The sequence below is a fragment of the Capricornis sumatraensis genome, chromosome 19 (assembly GCF_032405125.1).
Source record: "Capricornis sumatraensis isolate serow.1 chromosome 19, serow.2, whole genome shotgun sequence".
Classification (NCBI taxonomy): domain Eukaryota; kingdom Metazoa; phylum Chordata; class Mammalia; order Artiodactyla; family Bovidae; genus Capricornis; species Capricornis sumatraensis.
Window position 1 is genome coordinate 38,088,404 of NC_091087.1, and position 21,362 is coordinate 38,109,765.

The following is a 21,362-nucleotide window of genomic DNA, read 5'->3' on the forward strand; positions in this document are numbered from 1 at the left end:
GACGGGCTTCCCTTGTGGCTCAGCTGGTAAAGAATCTGCCTGCAATGCAGGAGACCTGATCCCTGGGTTGGGAAGATCCCCTGGAGAAGGGAAAGGCTACCGACTCCAGTATTCTGGCCTGGAGAATTCCATGGACTCTATAAAACATTGGGTCGCAAAGAGTTGGACAGGATCGAGCGACTTTCACTTTCACTCCACTTGACTAGACAGACCTTTGTCAGCAAAGTAATGTCTTTGCTTTTTAATAGGCTAAGTTTATCACAGCTTTTCTTCCAAGGAGCAAGAATCTTTTAATTTCATGGCTGCAGTCAGCGCCCGTGGTGATTACGGACACAACAGGTTAGGTTACTGTGATGCATATCAGTTTAGAAGCTCATGACCAGCATTTTAAAAGGAGATGGAAGGGTGAAGGCACTGCACCCCATCCTTGAAAAGCTGCCTGGCCCCTCCTGGCTGCTGTTCACTGTCTCAATCTCTCTGGGCAGTAGGGAGTGGAAGTTCTGGGTGGCGGGGGGCGCACCCTGAAGGGTTAAGCTTTCTTTCAGCTTATGAGAGAGAGATCACAGTCTTTCCTGATTAAAACTGGTTTAGAAGTCCAAAAAGAGTCTAGAAGAAGGGATGATGGTAAAGTATGGTCACAGTGAATGTAAACCCTTGAAATATCCATGTACCCTTACCTTACCCCGCCCACCCTCGAAAGTTAATTTCCCAGCATCTAGTTTATTAAAACATCTTGAGTTCTATGATGATTTCAGAAAACTGTTAGACCATACAACTCTTGTACATACAACTGGATAAAATCTTTGAGGGCCTTATGAGGAGATTTTATGGCCCAGAAATTTGCTAAATACATTCACAAGGCTCCCAGTGCCTGTTCTCTGGTCCTCAGGAATTCCTTCAGTGATAGCTCTGTCAATGGGAACTTCATCCAGCCCCAGTGGATCCCCTACATGTCACACAAGTTTAGAAAATTTGGGTCAAAATGAGCAGGCTTCAGCTGTTAACCTTGAATTGTCAAAACTCTTACATGGCTCCTGTTAAAAGTCACATTATCCCTGTAACCATTCTGGATATACTTGACCAGAGTGCATTTGTCCCTGAAGCTAAAGAAGAGTGTACAAATTATACCCTCAGGCCAGGAAGCGTGTCTTCAAACTGGAGGCAATTCCCATCATATTGGACCACAGCATTCAGGGAAATTCCACAGGACCCAACAAACAGAAATTGACACTGCAATGGCAGGATCCAGGTTACTTGAGTGTGGAAAGGGCCTAACATCAGTCCCCAATGCAGTGGCTTTTAACAGCAAAATGAGAAGTGATCTGCTGTCTTCCTGTACAACTGGTTGCCAGTTTTGGCCAATCTTGGTTTTTGTCCCTTTAATTTTATTGGCAGAGCTTCTGGGTTTCTCTGGGTTTTGAAAATAGACTGATTATTATATGACTTCTCCTTAACCAGGGCAACTGGGTCATCTTTATTTCCTTTTAGCTTATATAAAGAAATATTTTTGAACACTCTCACTTTAAGAATGGTGAAATTTTGTCCAGAAAAGTGCTTACAACTATGTAATTAAGTGAATTTTAATTTGTCTGATTTGGGGTTATGCGTTTTTTTTCTTTTTTCTGTGCATTAACTGTAAATAGTCCATCTCTAGATTATTCTGAGAGCACACTGATCACTTTCATGCCTTTTATCTGTTGTCAGAATGCTAAGGCTTTCACTTTTTTGTGCCTTCTTCCAAATCCACTACTATTAATTTCCAATTGAAGCAAATAGTTTGGGGATTAGTTTAATTTTTGTCAGCCATTATAGTTGTTCTGAATAAAAATTTAATTACCATCTCTCAGAAAGAAATACAATAGGTTAAGAAAAATAGGAGATATAAGAGTGTATCATGCATTTAAAGATATGTCATGCTTTATAAAAAAACTTGTTTCACATAGACAGGTAATGGATCACAAAGGAAAATGCTTTTCCTGCTGTGAGCTATGACCATGAAGTTTGAAATTCATTGCTCTCTAAAGACTTTCCAACTCTATAATTCTACAGTTGTGATAGAAACTCTATCATTCATTCAAAAAGGATGTATTGTGCACCTCCTTTGACCCGTAGAACACTGCTACAAGCCTGAGGCACATGACGTCATTGGCCTTAGTATCAAGACTGTGGGGCTTCCTGGGTGGCTCAGCAGTAAAGAATCCGGCTGCAAGGCAGGAGATGAGGGTTCAGTCCCTGGGTTGGGAAGATGCCGTGGAGAAGGAAATGGCAACCCACTCCAGTATTCTTGCCTGGGAAATCCCATGGAGAAAGGAGCTTGGCAGGCTACAGTTCACTGGGTTGCAAAGAAAGTCAGCCACAACTTAGTGACTAAACAACAACAAAAACATCTGGACTGTGAAGCAAGGATAGCTGGCCTTTTTAAACCATTTATTTTTAATTGGACGATAATTGTTTTATGATGTTGTGCTGGTTTCTGCCATACAACAACATGGATCAGCTATTTGTTGTTGTTCAGTTGCTAAGTCGTGTCTGACTCTTTACGACTCCATGGACTGCCATGCCAGGCTCTTCTGTTCTCCACTATCTCCAGAGTTTGCTCAAATTCATGTCCATTGAGTTGGTGATGCTATCTAACCATCTCATCTTCTGCTGCCCCTTTCTCCTTTTACCTTCAATTTTTCCCAGCATCAGGGTCTTTCCCAATGAGTCAATTCTCTACATCGGGTGGCCAAAGTATTCAAGCTTCAGCTTCAGCGTCAGACCTTCCAGTGAATATTTAGGGTTGATTTCCTCTAAGATCAACTTGTTTGATCTCTTTGCAGTCTAATGGACTCTCAAGAGTCTTCTCCAGCACAATTTGAAAGCATCAGTTCTTTGGTACTCAGCCTTCTTTATGGTCCAACTCTCACATCTGTACATGACTACTTGAAAAACCATAGCTTGGACTATACGGACCTTTGTGGCAAAGTGGCTCTGCTTTTTAATACTGTGTCTAGGTTTGTCATAGCTCTCCTTCCAAGGAGCAAGCATCTTTTAATTTCGGGGCTGCAGTCACCATCCACATTGATTTTGAAGCCCAAGAAAACCTGTCACTGCTTCCACTTTTTCCCCTTCTATTTGCCATGAACAGACGAGGCCAGATGCCATGATCTTAGTTTTTTGAATGTTGAGTTTCATGCCAGCTTTTTCACTGTCCTCTTTCACCCTCATCAAGAGGTTCTTTAGTTCCTTTTCACCTTCTACCATTAGCGTGGTATCATCTGCATATCTGTTGAATATCATCTGCATATCATAAGCTGTTGATATTTCTCCCAGCAATCTTGATTCCAGCCTGTGATTCACTCAGCCCAGCATTTCACTGGGAAAGCCTGGCATGCTGCAGTCCATGGGGTCAGAAAGAGTCAGACACGACTGAGTGACTGAGCTGACTGACTCTGCATATAAGTTAAATAAGCAGAGTGACAATATACAACCTTATTGTATTCCTTTCCCAATTTGGAGCCAATCAGTTATTCCATGTCTGGTTCTAACTATTGCTTTTGACTCCCATACAGGTTTCTCAGGAAACAGATAAGATGGTCTGTTACTCCTATCTTTTAAGAATTTTCCACAGTTTGTTGTGATCCACACAGTCAAAGGCTTTAGTGTAGTCAATGAAGCAGATGTCTTTCTGGAATTCTCTTGTTTTCTCTGTGATCCAACAAATGTTGGTAATTTGATCTCTGGTTTCTCTACCCTTTCTAAACCCAGCTTGTACATCTGGAAATTCTTGGTTGCTAAAGCTTAGCTTGAAAGATTTTGAAGATAACCTTGCTAATATGCGACATGAGCACAATTGTACAGTAGTTTGAACATTCTTTGGCATTGCTCTTCTTTGAGATTGGAATGAAAACATTTCCCAGTCCTGTGGCCACTGCTAAGTTTTCTAATTTTGCTGACACAATGAGTGCAGCACTTGAACAGCATAATATTTTAGGATTTTAAATAGTTCAGCTGGAATTTCATCACCTCCGCTGGCTTTGTTTGTAGTGATACTTCCTAAGGCCTGCTTAACTTCACATTCCAGGATGTCTGGCTCCAGGTGAGTGACCACACCATCGTGGTTATTTAGGTTATTAAGACCTTCCTTGTGTAGTTGTTCTATGCTCATATCTTTTTGGCTTATATGCAGAGTCAGTCAGCTCAGTAGCTCAGTTGCTCAGTCGTGTCCAACTCTTTGTGACCCCATGGACTGCAGCATGCCAGGCTTTCCCGGTGAAATGCTGGGCTGAGTGAATCACAAGCTGGAATCAAGATTGCTGGGAGAAATATCAACAGCTTATGATATGTAGATGATATTCAACAGATATGCAGATGATACCACTCTAATGGTAGAAAGTGAAAAGGAACTAAAGAACCTCTTGATGAGGGTGAAAGAGGACAGTGAAAAAGCTGGCTTGAAGCTCAACATTCAAAAAACTAAGATCATGGCATCTGGCCTCGTCTTGCCATGGTCCGCTTGAACATGAAGACTTGCCAGGTCTGCTTAATCTCTTCAGTTTCTATTGTGGCAAAGGGTCTTGTGTAACGCAGTGAAGCTATGAACCATGCCATGCAGGACCACCCAGGAAGGATGGGTCATAGCGAAGAGTTCTGACAAAATATGGTCCACTGAAGAAGGAAATGGCAACCCACTCCAATATTCTTTCCTGAAGAACCCCATGGACAGTATGAAAAGCCAAAAAGATATGAGCGCCCCGTCCTCATACCCAGTTGGGAGGTGCCCTATATGCTTCTGGGAAAGAGCAGAAGACAATTACAAACAGCTCCAGAAAGAATGAAGTGGCTGGGCCAAAGCGGAAAAAATGCTCAGTTGTGGATGTTTCTGGTGGTGAAAGTAAAGTCCGATGCTGAAAAGAACAATATTGCATAGAACCTGGAATGGTGGGTCCATGAATCTAGGCAAATTGGATGTGGTCATGCAGGAGCTGGCAAGAGTGAACATCAACATCTTAGCAATCAGTTAACTAAAATGGACGGGAACAGGCGAATTTAAACCAGGTGACCATTATATCTACTATTGTGGACAAGAATCCCTTAGGAAAAATGGGGTAAACTTCATAGTCAACAAAAGAGTCCAAAATGCTGTACTTGGGTGCAGTCCCCAAAATGACAGAATGATCTCGGTGTGTTTCCAAGGCTAACCATTCAACATCACAGTAATCCAAGTCTATGCCCAACCACTGAAGCCAAAGAAGCTGAAGTTGACCAGTTCTATGAAGACCTACAACAGAACATCAGAAAAAGATGTCCTTTTCATCAAAGGGGATTAGAATGCAAAAGTAGGAAATCAAGAGATACCCAGAAAAGCAGGCAAGTTTGGCCTTGGAGTACAAAATGAAGCAGGACAAAGGCTAACAGAGTTCTGTCAAGAGAACATGCTGGTCGTAGCAAAAACCTTTTTCCAACAACCCAAGAGACAACTCTATACATGGACATCGCCAGATGGTCAATACTGAAATTAGATTGATTATTTCCTTTGCAGCCAAAGATGGAGAAACTCTGTACAGTGAATCAGCCATCAGTTCAGTTCAGTCCCTCAGTTGTGTCCAACTCTTTGTGACTCCATGGACTGCAGCACCCCAGGCCTCCCTGTCCATCACCAACTCCCAGAGTTTACTCAAACTCAGGTCCATTGAGTTGGTGATGCCATAAGTATACATATATCCATTCCTCCTGAACCTTCCTTCCATCCTCCCACCCCACCCCTCTAGGTCATCACAGAGCATTGGGTTGAGCTCCCTGTTATACAGCAGCTTCCCACTATCTATTTTACATGGAACAACAGACTGGTTCTAAATAGGAAAAGGAGTACATCAAGGCTGTATCTTGTCACCCTGCTTATTTAACTTATATGCAGGGTACATCATGAGAAACGCTGGACTGGAAGAAACACAAGCTGGAATCAAGATTGCTGGGAGAAATATCAATAACCTCAGATATGCAGATGACACCACCCTTATGGCAGAAAGTGAAGAGGAACTAAAAAGCCTCTTGATGAAAGTGAAACAGGAGAGTGAAAAAGTTGGCTTAAAGCTCAACATTCAGAAAACGAAGATCATGGCATCCGGTCCCATCACTTCATGGCAAATAGATGGGGAAACAGTGGAAACAGTGTCAGACTTTATTTTTGGGGGCTCCAAAATCACTGCAGATGGTGACTGCAGCCATAAAATTAAAAGACGCTTACTCCTTGGAAGAAAAGTTATGACCAACCTAGATAGCATATTGAAAAGCAGAGACATTACTTGGCAACAAAAGTCTGTCTAGTCAAGGCTATGGTTTTTCCTGTTGTCATGTATGCATGTGAGAGTTGGACTGTGAAGAAAGCTGAGCACCGAAGAATTGATGCTTTTGAACTGTGGTGTTGGAGAAGACTCTTGAGAATCCCTTGGACTGCAAGGAGATCCAACCAGTCCATTCTGAAGGAGATCAGCCCTGGGATTTCTTTGGAAGGATGATGCTAAAGCTGAAACTCCAGTACTTTGGCCACCTCATGTGAAGAGTTGACTCATTGGAAAAGACTCTGATGCTGGGAGGGATTGAGGGCAGGAGGAGAAGGGGATGACAGAGGATGAGATGGCTGGATGGCATCACGGACTCGACGAACGTGAGTCTGAGTGAACTCCGGGAGTTGGTGATAGACAGGGAGGCCTGGCATGCTGCGATTCATGGGGTCGCAAAGAGTCGGACACGACTGAGCGACTGAAATGAACTGAACTGAACTGAACTGAACTGAATGTATATGTTTCAACTCTGCTCTTTCAATTCATTCCACCCTCTCCTTCCCCCACTGGGTCTACAAGTCTGTACTCTATGTCTGTATCTCTATTCCTGGCCTGCAAATAGGTTAGCTGGCCTTTTTTGTATCATAAACATCTTTGGCATCTCATGAAATCTTAGCATGATGTTTTTAAATGCATCAAAACAAAACACAGATTACAGAGGAAACCAACTATGTCAAAATAATTATCAAAACATTTGTGAAATAGTAGTATATGTGCTTCTTTATGAATGCAGCAAGTCTAATAACTTCTATAATTTCAAAGTGGTGATACACATAAACAATATTTCGAATGGTCTGCAACAGCTGTAATGTGATAGGAGAATATCTGTGATTTGTATTGGTAACAAAGCCACAGGTACTACTAATACTTCTGGCGCTTATTGCCTACACTTATAATGAATGGAAATATTAAGTCTAGTTAAAGGTTAAAGAAAATATATAATTATTTTCTACCAAAAATCACAGATCCTTCAAAGGCCAGTAGCAGAGCAAATTGGGAGAGAACTGCTAATGCGATCGCCTGCCATTTAAACATCTATAAGTTGTGATCTTGTGGATCAGGAGGGATGGAAAGGATTTTAGAAAAAAATCAAGTGAAAATCCAAGCTAACTGTGAAATAACTCAGGTGTACAGCCTGCCCTGAAAAACTCTGCAGAACGTAAGGGGGCCACCCTGAAAGGCAGCAACCCTGCAGAGAAAGAGCTGTTCCCAGAGAGTGGCTTGCTGCCTTTCCAGCCAGCCCCAGACCCAGCCAGAGGCTGAGGCTGAGGTAAGTAAAGTGATACAAGGTCACAGTTCCCACTGTGACTTCCCGCTCGACTCCTCTCCTCTTCCCTTCACTCAGAGTCACAGGTCTGAGCATTTTAAAAGGGAAAGGAGCCTTGCAGGTCTACCCCACACCTATCTCCCCCTACACAGCCCCATCATGGAATCAACAGGCCTCTGGTTGCACACCTCCAAACACAGGGAGCTCACCACTTCCTTGAGAGGAAGAGGTGCCCCTGCTCCAGTCCCAGGAAGACTTTGTCAGCTTCCTAGGAAACACCCGAGTCAGTGGGTGCAGAGTGGGGTGCGGGTGTAAGTCTTGCTTGCTGCTCAGCACAGGTAGAGGGAGGGGGGCATCTCTGGGCTGTGTCTGTCCTGTGAGGGCTCTCAAGGAACTCGAAGCGGGCTTCCTGTGGTCCTTCCCTGAACCCCATCTGGCAAAGCCTGATGTCAGGACCCCCACATCAGGCTGTGTGGGGTTCATCCTAGCCTCCCCCCACTGGCCCCCACAGCTGACCCCTCACTCTCCTCCTCGCTGTCCTCCCTTCTCCTGCCTAACCTGCAGTCTGAACACATGGTGCCTGTCTCTTACGGCCAGACCCCTCACTCCACCCCCAAAGACTCTCCCACTCTCGGATCAGCTTGCCTTCCTTCTGTCCTCCTTGCCCCCACCAACAGGCCCCCAGGCCCCTCTCATTTTCAGATTGGGTATATAAGGGTTAAACAGCTCGGTCTCTAGGGCCAGAATGCCTGGGTTCAATCTTGGCTGCTCCACCCTGCAACTCTGGGTAAATTACATATGGTAAATAATATACATAAGAAGTTATGGTAAATAACATCTCTGGGTTAATAAGATAATTTCTTTATGTCTAAATTGGGGATAATCATGGTACCTTCCTTTTAGGTTGATGTGAGGATTAAAAGAGTTAATACATAAAATGTGCTTAGAACAGTGCCTCTCACATAGTAAATAATAAATGTTCGCTATTATTACTCTTACAGTTATTTTCCGGGAAGTTGTAAACATACAGCACAGCCACAAATCACCTTTGGGAAGGTCTCAAAAGTCTCAAGGTCTCCTTCCCTCACTGGCTCCCTGGACACCTAAACATATTTGCATCTCTGAAGCTAACAGACAGGGGAACCCTTAGACATCACTCAGAAATGATCTACTTTGTGCATTTCCTCACAAGGAAACTTCTAGAAAATTATGAAGACCCTTCATCTTCTAAAGCAGTGATCTCACATACCAATCATTCAAAAAATGTTTGTCGTGCACCCCCATATGGAGAAGGAAATGGCAACCCACTCCACTATTCTTCCCTGGAGAATCCCATGGACAGAAGGCCCTGGCAGTTCTTCTGAGCAACTCCATATGTGACTATCATTTATAAATGATGTGTACATACTACTCTGATAATACATTTATGTATCTTATAGAACAAATACAGAAATAGAATTTTAGAAAGATGAAATATGGCCTTGCCTGGTGGTCCAGCAGTTAAGAATCTGTCTTGCAATCCAGGGGACGCCGGTTTGAGCCCTGGTCCGGGAAGATCCCATATGCCGTGGAGCAACTAAGCCTGTGAGCCACAACTGCTGAAGCCCGTGTGCCCTGGAGCCCATGCTCTGCAACAAAAGAAGCCACCTCAATGAGAAGCCTATGCATCACAACTAGAGAATGGCCTCTGCTCGCCACAGCTAGAGAAAGCCCACACATGAGTGAAGACTCAGCACAGCCACAAATAAACACATGAATGAATATTTTTTTAAAAGATGAAATAAAAATAATCAGGAGGTCTAATATTTTCTTTCCATATCCCAGTGGATGGTCTTGCTCACTTTCTGGTATACACAAATCCCAGATCCTAGCATCTCCAAATTTTTGGTTGTAAACATTTGGAGAGATGCAATGGTGAACGTACGACTGGAGCCATGCACTGAGAAATGCAACTGCGCAGAATGCTTGTGATCATGCTGCACAGGGATTAATGCTGTTTTACACAGAGAAGGAAACTGACCCTCCAGGGTCACTCAGTCAGCAAACTGCAGACTGAAACCCAGGCTGAACTGGGAGATGGCTATATCTTTTTTGATTCCCAATTCCATAGTTTTAGGAGAGGGAAAGGTAGGGAAGAGAAAGTCACAGGAAGGACAGGGGTGGCTGAGAGGGGTGGGGACAGAACTCTTAGTGGGCCAGAGGCAGGAGTTTGGGCTCATATCCAAACACACAGGGATCCCACCACTCCTTCTCCAGCTGGTGCGGGGAGGCTGAGTCAGGAAACTTCCTGGAAAATGGCTTCCTACCAAGCAACCTGGGTCCCTGGGTAGTCCCCACCCAGTCTGGGCACTCTCCACCCAAAACACAGTCCAGAACTGTGGAGCCACCAGCTTGGGCCTTTACTGCTGTTGGCCAGAGGGTGGCAGTCACTGCCTGCCCTTGGTCACTCGGCCCATGCAGGCAGAAAGGGATGGAGTAGCAGAAATCGGCTGTCCTGGGCTCCTCTAGATCCCAGAGGCAGAAACTGCCTACTGCTCAGTCCCTGCTATGGGACCCCAAGCAAGGGCGTCTCAGGCCTCAAATTCCTTATCTCGAAAGTGGAGGTCATAACACCATGTCCTAAACCGCTAATGGTTTTCAAAGCGTGGTTCCCAGATCGGTAGCATCAGCATCACCGGGGAAAATTTCAAAATGCAAAATTCTCAGGCCCCATCACAGACCTGAGGCTGGGCCCAGCAGTCTGTGTTAAGAAGCCCTCCAGGGTGACTACGATGCAGGCGAACATGTGCAAACCACTCTTCTCAACCAAACGAGAAGATGGAGGAGGAAGCAGGCTATCAAGGATTATTGTTATGCTCCTTGGAACAGGGTAATGGTTCTCACAAAGCGTGGAGGGAGGAGGATAGAAACCCCATTTTCTTCAGGGGCCTTGGAGACGGAGCTATGGGATTCCCCTTGGTAATCCCTGTAGGCATAGTCTAGGAAGATCCCCCAAGGGAGTGCGAGCAGATGGTAGAAGCAGGGGAAAGAGAGCCTGGCAGGTGCAGCTGAGGCCCTCACCCTCCGCACACACCTGACCTAAGGACTGCAGCCTGCGGAACGGCCTGGGGAACTGATTGGCCTTGCACCCAAGCACCGAGGAGCGTGATTCTATTCAATTCACCAGCTGCTGGACAGGGGTTGACTGTCACCTCCTGCCCAGGGCTATTGTGTCAATGTCCACCAGCTTGGCTTGTATGGGGTTAGGCTGGGAACACACAAAGGCATCAGATGGAAATGCTACTGCTCCCAATGATTCTCACCAGGCTTCTAGACCATCCTCAAAGGAGTCAGCCTTTGAATCAGAAAAGCCATAGCCTGTCTGATTTTCCCTACCTCAGAAGTCTAGGAATCACAAGTCCCCATTTCATAGAAGGGGGCTTCCCAACTGGCGCTAGTGGTGAAGAATCTGCCTGGCAATACAGGAGGTGCAAGAGACACCGGTTTGACCCCTGGGTTGGGAAGATCTCCTGGAGAAGGAAATGGAAACCCACTCCAGTATTCTTGCCTGGGAAAGAGGCAAGAATCCCATGGACAGAGGAGCCTAGTGGGCTACAGTCTGTGGGGTCACCAAGAGTCAGACACGACTGAGCACAGAGCACACGATTTTATAGAAAAGTTGGCACAGTGAACAAAGTTAATACAGAACACCTGGTAAAGCCACGGGAAAATGGGGCTGGGAACCCAGTCTCCCCGAGGCCCTGGGCATGTGGCATCTCTGACCCTGAGGGCCAGAGTCCCACCTCTTCCAGCTACCCGCAGTGCCCACACCACTCAAGAATGGGCAGGAGCCAGGGGCGAACTCGCCATAGACTAGGGGACTGGGCCACACTCCTGGGGGAGTGCAGCTGTGCTGAGGGAGAGACAGGGGCTGGGCAAGCCCAGTAGGATCTAGGATTCTGCCGTAGCTGGGGCCCACCCAACGACTTTCTGGGCACTTACTGAGTGACACAGGAAGCAGCAAAGTCAAAACAGGCTGCTGAAGAAATAGAGAGTGTCAGAGGATGAGCCAGGGAAGCCAGGATGGTGGGCTGTCAAGAGGAGGCTCTGTGTCCAAAAATGTGGTGGGAATTGGGTGGGAAGCTGTAAGCCAGTCCCACAGTCTGCAGAGAATGAGACGGGACAGGTTGGTAGGTGAGGGTGATGAGGAAGGTAGAGGGCGGGGGGTCTACCTGGATGATGAGAGTCTCAGAGGAGCGGGAGGAGGAGGAGCAGGGGTTCCAGCCGTGCGCTGGTGAATGTTTAACAACAGGCTCTTCAGAGAAAGCATCAAAACCTGGTTCATAACACAGGCCAATTACTGTGGTGTAAATATAGCTCCCGTGGGTGATTTCAAGTTACTGACATGATGTCACTGACCAGTGCACAGAATCTGCTCTGGTAAGCTGATATGCGAGGCTCCAGTACACCACTGGTGATGTTTGACCCAGGGTGTGCCCGGGGTGTGCATACCTTGCGGTGTCCACTCCAGAGGCTGCTCTGGGAAAAGCAGAGTCAGAGTAAGGGACTGAAATTTAGGAATGTTTACTTGCAAAGTTAGGGGGAGTAAGGATTGACAGCAGAGTGCAGAAGGCAGGATTGGAAGGAAATGCTGAGCAGAGGGGCCTGGACTTGGGAGGCAAGGGGGCAAACCGAGCCTTGCAAAAAAGAGAACTCACTGCCAGGGGAACTTGGGGATCTCTTCCCCTCCATATTTAAGCCCAGAATCTCTTGCCAGGACAAACAGGTGCCAGCACCAAGCTGGAAAGCTTGGGAAAGCACCAGGTATTCTGTATTGAATGCACTTCTGAAGGACAAAGGGAATAAAACAAAACAAAAAACAAAGAGAGCTCTAAAGCAGCCTTGCCACAAAGCTCCCCACCTCCCACAGCCCTGACTCACGGAGGGAGCTGAGGTCCAAGCCGCACACCAGACAGGGATTTCAAGTGCATTCCTGGGATGCTCCGTTCAGCTGAAAGTATCAACATTTTCCCTTGTCTGCCACTGCACCAGAGTTAAGAGCAGAAGAATGAAAGCATGGAGAGAACCTGCTGGGCAGTTATATCAAAGATGCCCCGGGAAGCTGTGTGGTGCGGCAGCCAGGACAGGGGACTTCACATTGGGAACTGTTATCATTCTTGCCCTTGTTATTGATAAAATTCCGATTTCCTAGCACTTATTGTATGCCACGCATGAAGCTGGCATTTCACCCAAATTGTCTCCTTTAGCCACTAGAGGATCTAGAAGAGAAGGTCTCTGGCTGGCCTCTGCCAGAGCCCTCTCTGGGCCTTAGTTTCCTCGTCTGTCTGTCCAGGGAACCCATCTGCTCTGAGGCACCTTCCAGTCTTGACCTTCAGATCCATCTCGGCTGTTCTGAATCAAGGTGTTCTGCCAGCTGATTGGCCATGTCAGCTGTGAGCTACCTGTGTTGCACATAAGGGGTACTTTCTGCACAGCCCTGAGTATCCCTCAGCCTCGCCTCTCAGTCCAGCCACTTCCCCAGGTCCTGCTCAGCCCAAGTGGAAGCCGATGGCATCTCCCCTCTCCATGACTCTCCACCTTCCTGCCTGGGGAGCTGCTCCATGTTCTCCAGGAAGGGTTGGGGGGAATCGTGGCTGGTGGGGTGGCCCTGACAAATGTGGGGCGGAAGCCACTGCGTAAGTGTTCCCCCAGTTCTGAGACACCTGTCATATGACCCTTCAAAGGCCCCACGGGGTCAAATGCCAGCCGCTGGCTCTGGGGCCAGCCCAGTAATGCATCCTCGGTTTGGCCTTCCCTTCTCCCCTGTTTCACCCTTGTCTCTCCATCCTGCTCTTGGGATTGCTTTTCTAATAAGCTCCTAGTTTGGCAGTCTTGGCCTCAGGCTCTGCTCTGGAGGGAATCCAGGCTGAGTTTCCAAGGGCCTATGGCTGAGGATAATCCACCATTTGACAAAGCAGGGGTGATTCCGTGTCCTAGTGAAGTTCTCATTCCCCTGCATTCAGATGACTTCTGGAGGAGTACGAAGGCCCATGGAACCAGGGAATCTCTCAGGAGCCTTGCTCAGCCCCGGGGAAGGGGGTATAAGAGGAAGGTCTGGAGCCAGGCGAGATCAGCGAGGAGCCTGTGCTGGGTGGGGAGGAGTCTTGATGAAACGATGAAAACTCATCACATTGGTGGGGAGAGGGGTGGGTCGTTGCTACTGAGGTGTCCTGTCCATGCAGAGCTGAGTTCTTCTCTGAACAAAGGCCTTGATGAAGAGGAACTGACTAGGTCCTCCGTAGACCTCAATTCCAGAACCAGGGAGAATGAGGCTGGGGTAGGGGGTGCCAGCCAGTAGATACCAGCCGTGGGCACTCAGTCATGAGACTGAAGGTTCTGCCCTGCCGAGTTTCCCCGGAGGAGAGGCAGTATTCAGGTGCGGGGAGGAGGTTATACTCCCTGGAACAGCTAGCTATGACAATAGCGTTGCAAGGAAGGAATGGAGACGCAGATGTGGAGAATGGACTTGTGGCCCTGGTTGGGGAGGGAGAGAGTGGGACAAGTGGAGAAAGTGGCCTCATTATATCTGCACTGTCAGATATAAGATGGATGGCTGGTGAGAGGTTGTGCTACGTAGCACAGGGAACCCAGTCTGGCATTCTGCGATGACCTGGAGGGCTGGGATGGGGGAGGAGGAGGCTAGGGAGGGAGGGGATATATGTCTGGTTGTAGCTAACTCATGTTGTTGTATGGCAGAAACCAACACAACATTGTAAAAATTAAAAAAACAAAAACAAGATAATAGCATCTTTGACCTGCAGAGACCTGGGGGTTTGGGGTGGGAGTGGAGGTGCCTAAGCCTCCTCCACAGACTTCTGCCAGGCAGTGGTGGTCAGAGGAGTGAATGCAGGCTCTGACCTCAAGGTGGGGGCACAGAGGGGTGTCTGAACTCCCAGCCAGAAGGTTCTTTGTCACAAGCACAACCATTCCACGGGGCAGGGACTGCCTCCTAGGAGTGAGCCTCTTGTTCTGGGGAAGACGCACAAGGTGTAGCCTAACAGCCTCATGTGGGACTGGCAGAGCAGAGCGCAGGACCACCACAGCGTAGCCTCGGGGCTCTCCCTCCCCCGTCTGTACTGTCTCCTCCTTGGCAGTCACTTTGGATTTGCTCCTGTTTCTGAGCTGCTGACAGCAGGGCTGCAAAAGGCTGAAGGGAGCTTAGACTCAGGACAAACTCTCAGCCCAGCACTGCTCCATCCCCCCAAATCCACTGAATCCACACCAGGATCTTCCCCTGGGCGACCCCGTACTCACAGCCCCCAGATCTTGGGGACCTCTGCTATGCAGAGCTGTAAGGTCCACTTACAGTCCTCCCCGACTGCGTTTGGGACCCTCAGTCTGGGGTGCGGCCCTGCCTCTTTGGCCTCAGTGTTTGCTTTCCCTGCAGATTCCTCCCCCTCACTGTGGCTTCTCCTCTCGCAGTCTCCAAGTCCAGCTGGTCACCAATGCCCTGTTCAAGCCATGCAGGAATCCTCCTCTGAGGCCCCTTCAGGGGCTCTTTTTGTTCAGGTCCAGGAGTGAAGACAAACCCACTGTGACGGGAAGGTGGAGGGAGGGCAGTAATAGGATTAGATGTGCTCAGGTGATGGACCAGGGGGGTGTCTGGGTGCTGGAGGCTGTGCCCCACGAGGTGACCTCACTCCATGACATAGCCTCAGGACATGGAACCAGAAAGCTAGAGTGGGGGAAGCAAGGCTAAGGGTTTGAGGCTGTTGAAATCTCCATGACAACCAGGCTGAGGCTACCAGGATGTGGCTAACCCTGTTGTTGTTCAGTCGCTGTCATGTCTGACTCTTTACGACCCTGTGGAGTGCAGCACACCAGGCTTCCCCGTCCTTCACCATCTCCTGGAGTCTGCTCAAACTCACATCCATTGAGTCGGTGATGCCATCCAACCATCTCATCCTCTGTCACCCCTTTTTCCTCCTGTCTTCAATCTTTCCCAGCACCAGGGTCTTTCCCGAGTTGACTTTTCGCATCAAGTAGCCCAAGTATTGGGGCTCCAGCTTTAGCATCAGTCCTTCTAATGAATATTCAGGGTTGATTTCCTTTAGAATTGACTTCTTTGATCTCCTTGTAGTTCAAGGGACTCTCAAGAGTCTTCTCCAGCACAATTTGAAAGTATCAGTTCTTTGGTGCTGAGCTTTCTTTATGGTTCAACGCTCACATCTGTACATGACTACTAGAAAAACCATAGCTTTGACTAGATGGACCTTTGTTGGCAAAGTGATGTCTCTGGTTTTCAATATGCTCTCTAGGTTTCCCTACTGTGGGAAGGGGGCTGAGGCAGAGGTTCAGGAGGAGAATGGAGGGCTTTCAGCAAGTCCTGCTGCGATGTGGGCTGGGCAGTTCAGAATGGTGAAGCCACACTGTCCTCTCTACCCTGCGCCTCTCCCCAGGGGCCCAGGGCCGGGCCTCCCCACTCTAGAACCACGCTTCTTGCTCTCCTGGCGGGAGCTGGGCCTCTGGAAGTCTGTCCCTCCCTGTTTCCTGGCCCCTTCTCTCTTTGTCCCCAAGCCAGAGGAGTGCCACAGGCAGACTGATGTCCTGAAACCAACTGTGTTGTCAGGCTGGGTTCTAACCTGGATTTGGCCACTACTGAGAGAAGTGCCTTCAGCTATTTATCTCTCGGTTTTCTCATCTGTAAGAGACGAGAACTTCTTGGGGTTGTTATGAAGATTCGGTTAATGAGATGACTCTGCCACACTTTGCACAGGGCTGGGTTCCCAGAAAGTGCTCCATACGTAGGAGCTATTAGGAGTTGAGTCACTAGTTTTTGTGTCATCTTTCATTTTGCTGAAAGGCAAACTGAGGTCTAAAGAGAGGGCAGGTCTGACAGAGACTCTGAGATGGGCCAGCGGCAGAGCTGAGCCCTTGAAGCCCACTCCATCCAAAGCCCTTTTTGGCTTCAGTGAGGGGCCAGCTATGACTTCAGGACTGCTGGCGCCTCCTCCATCCCATCTCCCACCCTCCACATCTGCTCTGTATCTGCTTTTAAGAAGGGCCTGGCTTTCAGGGGTTTTGCCAAGGTGGGGGACCAGGCCCTGGGCTCCAGGGAAGGCCTAGGCTCTGTGCTGGCTCTGTGGGAGGATGGGCTGGAGTCACCGGCCTTGCCCTTCAGAGGATGGGAGGCCCCACTGTGCATCAGAGCCCTTCAAGGCCTCCCCTGGGATTTGTCCATAGAGTGAGGGGAAAGGTTTGGGAGGGCAGTTAGGAGACCTGGGCTCTGGCCTCAGCTCTTCCCCCAACCAGCCATGTGCTTGGACCACATCATGGCTCTCCCTGAGACCCCATTTTCTTAATCACACAAACACAGGCACTCTGCTGTAGCCAAGGTCTTCATCAGCCCAGAAGGCCTGGCAGGGGATGGTTCTGTCCTCACAGAAAGTGATGGCTCCTGGGGCCAGGCCTCTGGGAGTGGGGGTTCCTGCTCTGTGGTGGCTGCCTCAGCAGACCCCCTGTCACTTAATTTGGCAGCTCAGTGTCCAGGGGCAAGTGGTCTTTGAAAGGCATAACGCATCTGTGTCAGAAATGAGTTAGGTGATTCACCATGGGGCCACGATCATGCCTCCCAGCTCTATGCCCTCCCCCAAGAAGCTTGCTTTGTCATCCGGTCCCTGTATTTGCATGCGCCGTTGCCCGGCCACCCCTTGGTCAGCTGGTGGCCACAGGGGACTCGTTGGAGGCCCATTATCGGCCATTGGTTGTAAGGGATGATGGGGGGCAGGCCCATCTGCACACACATTAGGCCTTTGTCTTGGAGGTGGTGGGGAAGATGAATGAGGCCTGTCGCTAGGCTTCTGCTGCCTGGGGGAACATCAGGGGTCTGAGACAGACCCTGGGCTGGGTACTAGAGGGAAGTGGCCTGCACTCACCTCTTCAGACAGAACCAGATGAAAGAGGCTTGAACAGAGTTAGCTGGAAGGAGGCGACAGTGAAGAGGCACGCCAGAAAAGCCACCCAGGTTGAGTGGAGGCATTTCTGCTGGGCCTCTGCCAGTGCTTCTCCCATTACAGCTGACGCTTGATAGAACTGGGCTCCATTTGCATTGGGTTAAGTCCAGGCTGGCAAAATCCTCAGACCAGCTGATTCACACTCTTCAATATGTGGTGGGGAAACTGAGGCCTGAGAAAGCCAGGGACTTGCCCCAGGTGGCTTCAGGAATCAGCAGCAGAACCAGCGCATGAACTGTTGTGATGAACTTCCATGGATACCCCCTCTCCATCTGGTACAGAGCTAGTTCAACACACCCCCAGTGACCCTGAAGTTCAGGTTCCCAAGGGCTGCAGAGGGCAGAACGCGGCTTTTGCTCATTTCTGGGCCTTTAAGAGTTGAGCCTGAGGCTGGGGTGGCCTCTAGATGTGGGAGGCTGGCTTGTTTCAGAGGTTGAGGCAGCACCGGCAGCCCAGCAGAGATGGGAACAAAGGACCTGAAGCCAAGAGAGCTGCTTCCAGCCTGCCTCCGTCAGCTCGTTATAGCTCACCCATCTCCCATGGACCTGGGGCACAGTCCTAACTCCTTGACCTGGTGTCCAAGGCCTTCTGCCCACTTCACATGCCCATCTCAGAAAGGCAGCTGGTCTCAGTGCCACTGGCCCTGGGGAATCTTCCTCTAGACTCACAGTGCACTGCTCCAAGGGCTGACATGCTGCCTGGTTTTAAGCAGTATGTCGATAAAGATCATTTCCATGCCTCTCCTTTGACTGAATTACATGCACTCTATGCCTGACCTGGTTCCCCAGTCCCAACACCAGCAGAGGAGCTCAGTGAATGAAGGAAGGAATGACATGACTAAAGGCCCAACCCTTCAGCAAAGTGTTTCAGGCATATTTGCTAAGAGCCCTGGCATGGCCCTATCCTCTGTCTCAGCAATCCCACTCCTGCAACAGTTTCTAAGGAAGTAATCCAAAGACAGAAGGGGAAAAACCTACAGACACACAGATGCTCATTGCAATGCTCTTCATGGTGTTAAAGAAAAAAAAAAAAAGCACAAGTCCTAAATGTCTAATAGAAGGGGACTGCTTGCTAAGTAAATTAGTGTATATCCCTATGATGGAATTCTCCACGCTGGATATTCTGAAATTGGGAGGAAAAAGAAAGAGGAGGAGGGCATTTAATTCTGGAACATTTGAATATTATGTAAGTGCATTATGTTTGAAGTGCCACCTTTTTCTTTAAAAAACTTACTTATTTGGCTGCATCAGGTCTTAACTGTGGCTCACAGGATCTTTGTTGCATCATGTGGGGTCTTTCCTTGTGGTGGACCAACTCAGTAGTTGCAGCACATGGCATCTGGGATCTTAGTTCCCTGACCGGGGATCAAACCCACATCCTCTGCATTGCAAGGTGGATTCTTAACTACTGGACCGCCAGACGAGTCCTTAAAGTGCCACTTTTTGATCTACTGCTTTTCTACCCACACATGGAAACTTTTCCGGATTCTCAGTTTTGTCCCACTGATCTGGTTGTTTATTCCTATGCCAATGCCCAAGGTTTTAAAATACTAAAGATTTCAGAAATATTTTATGTCTGGTGAGATGAGTTCCCCCTCTTTGCTTTTTTAAAAAATTGTTTTGGTGATCTTTGTATATTTATTCTTCCACATAAATTTTAGAGCCAGCCTTCCATATATAAAAAAAATCCTATTACTATGTTTGATTAGACTTGAATTTATAGAGTATCTTGGGATCGAAAACTATATAATATTGAGACATCCTATTGCATTATTTTTGAAAATTTTAAAAAAGTAAAGTGAATACCATACTGCAACATGGAAGCCGCTTATGCTATAAAAGTAAGAAAATAAATATTGTCCCTATTTGAGGGGAAAATTGGAAGGAAATGTAAAAATACAAACAGGGTTTTTTTTCCCCATTTTCTAATTTTCCTTTAAAATACTTTAATCTTTAAAATATGTGCATATATTTTTAAAATGAAGGACATTGACAAAGGAGAACGTATCTCCAAAATGAAGCCCAGGGTAAGGAAGAAACTCAAACGTGCTTCATCAGAAAAGACTAGGAGGGTGCTGGGGACAGGAATCTTGGGGAGGAGATGGCACGGTCCAGTCACACCGTCTGGCTGAAGCATCTGCATTGCTGCTGTGGCTGAGGCCAGAGCCCCACAAAGGCAGAACCAGCTGAGCGAGGAAAGGTGGATGAGCCAGGCCATCTCACAGGCTGTGCCTCTGATGCTCAGTAGCTTGGACTGCCTGAGAGAGGGCGTCTGGAGGAACTGCAGACAGAATGCACAAAAGGTGGAGAGGGTCTCTTCTAGAGGCCTGAGGCCCAGTACAGCCTGGGAATCTGTACGTCTCCACACCTGGGGCTGAGAAGCCCCTCTGTGCCCACACCACTTGATACCTGGCAGTGGACTTGCCTCTTGGAGGATCTCTGGTGAGCAGTGCCAAGGGCTGGTCTGGGTTGGGGAGAAGAGGTCCAGCGCAAGTCAACTCAGAGAACAGCTCGACAGCCGAAAGCCACATCTACACAAGGGTCAGCAGAGCCCCATCTTGGTGATTGAACCACAGACAGCTGGGCAACGTGAAATAGCCCATCATTTACTCATCTCTTCCATCGCCCTCCAGAAAGTTGGCAACGCCTAGACGAGATTTCCGGAGGCTCTTCATAAGTTATGCATACGGACTTGATGCCCAGGATGTGAAGCTGTCAGGTCAGGGTTTTCCAAGTGAGCGTGTAAACAGCGGAACAGCGTTGTCATTTTCAGGCTAGCAATCCTGGCATCTAAAAAGTGGGAAGCGCCGGTATCCCCATCCACTGTCTTACTTAACTTTACAAACACCCCATTCGGGGAGGGGTTGGACTCCAAAGTTTATAGAGGAAGATGCTGAAGTTCCTTGAGAAGGGAACTGACTTGCCCCCTGAAAGGGAGCAGGCTTCTTGGTAACCCCACAGCATTCTGTGGTTTTCTAGTGGTTGAAACAAATTTTCAAGCAGACATTTTATTCTCCCACCCAACAATCCCACTCCCCATCCCCACACTGAGGGTGATGCCTCCAGGACAGTCATGTCAGCTGTCAGCGGCGATGGATGTGTCAAGGCAGAGAAAGAAGATGGATGGGCCATGGTTAATGAGTTAGTGAGTCTGATACCCCCTTTGTGGGCTGGGCGGATGGCTCTAATGACTGCGGGGCCTAGCCTCCCTGAAGGCCATCAGCCCAGTCTCTACTATTCTTCATTTATGCCCCCCCAAATGACTTTTCAGGGAACCCCCACCTCCCCTTGTAAGATCCACTCTCCTCATCTCTGAAGCACCCATGCCAAATAGGAAGAGAGGAATCTGAGCTTTGTTAGGGACAAGCCAAAGGCGGCATCAATAATGGCCGCATTTCAAGGAAGGGGAAAGGGCAGGAGGTGGGTAAAGGCCTTCCCAGCCGAAGTGTGAGGTCACCTGGGCCCAGAAGAGCCTCCAACTCAGGTGAAGGCAGGAGCTCCATGCCAAGGGTCTCACTTGCCTCATGAAACCAGGTGTTGCCCCACTTCTCGGATCATATTTTTGCTTCTCTCTACCGTGGAGAAAATAGGACACAGAGAATGATGAAAGGCCTCGGACAAAAGCCCCTAACCTCCATTACCACCTGCCCCACCCCCAGGGGAGGGGCACAGATTAGGAGCCTGATAAGCTCATCAGATCCTGGGGCCTCCCACTGGACTCCAGAGAAGGAGCATTGATTGGAACCGGGCCCCAGATGCAGGGGGCTCCAGCCTCCCC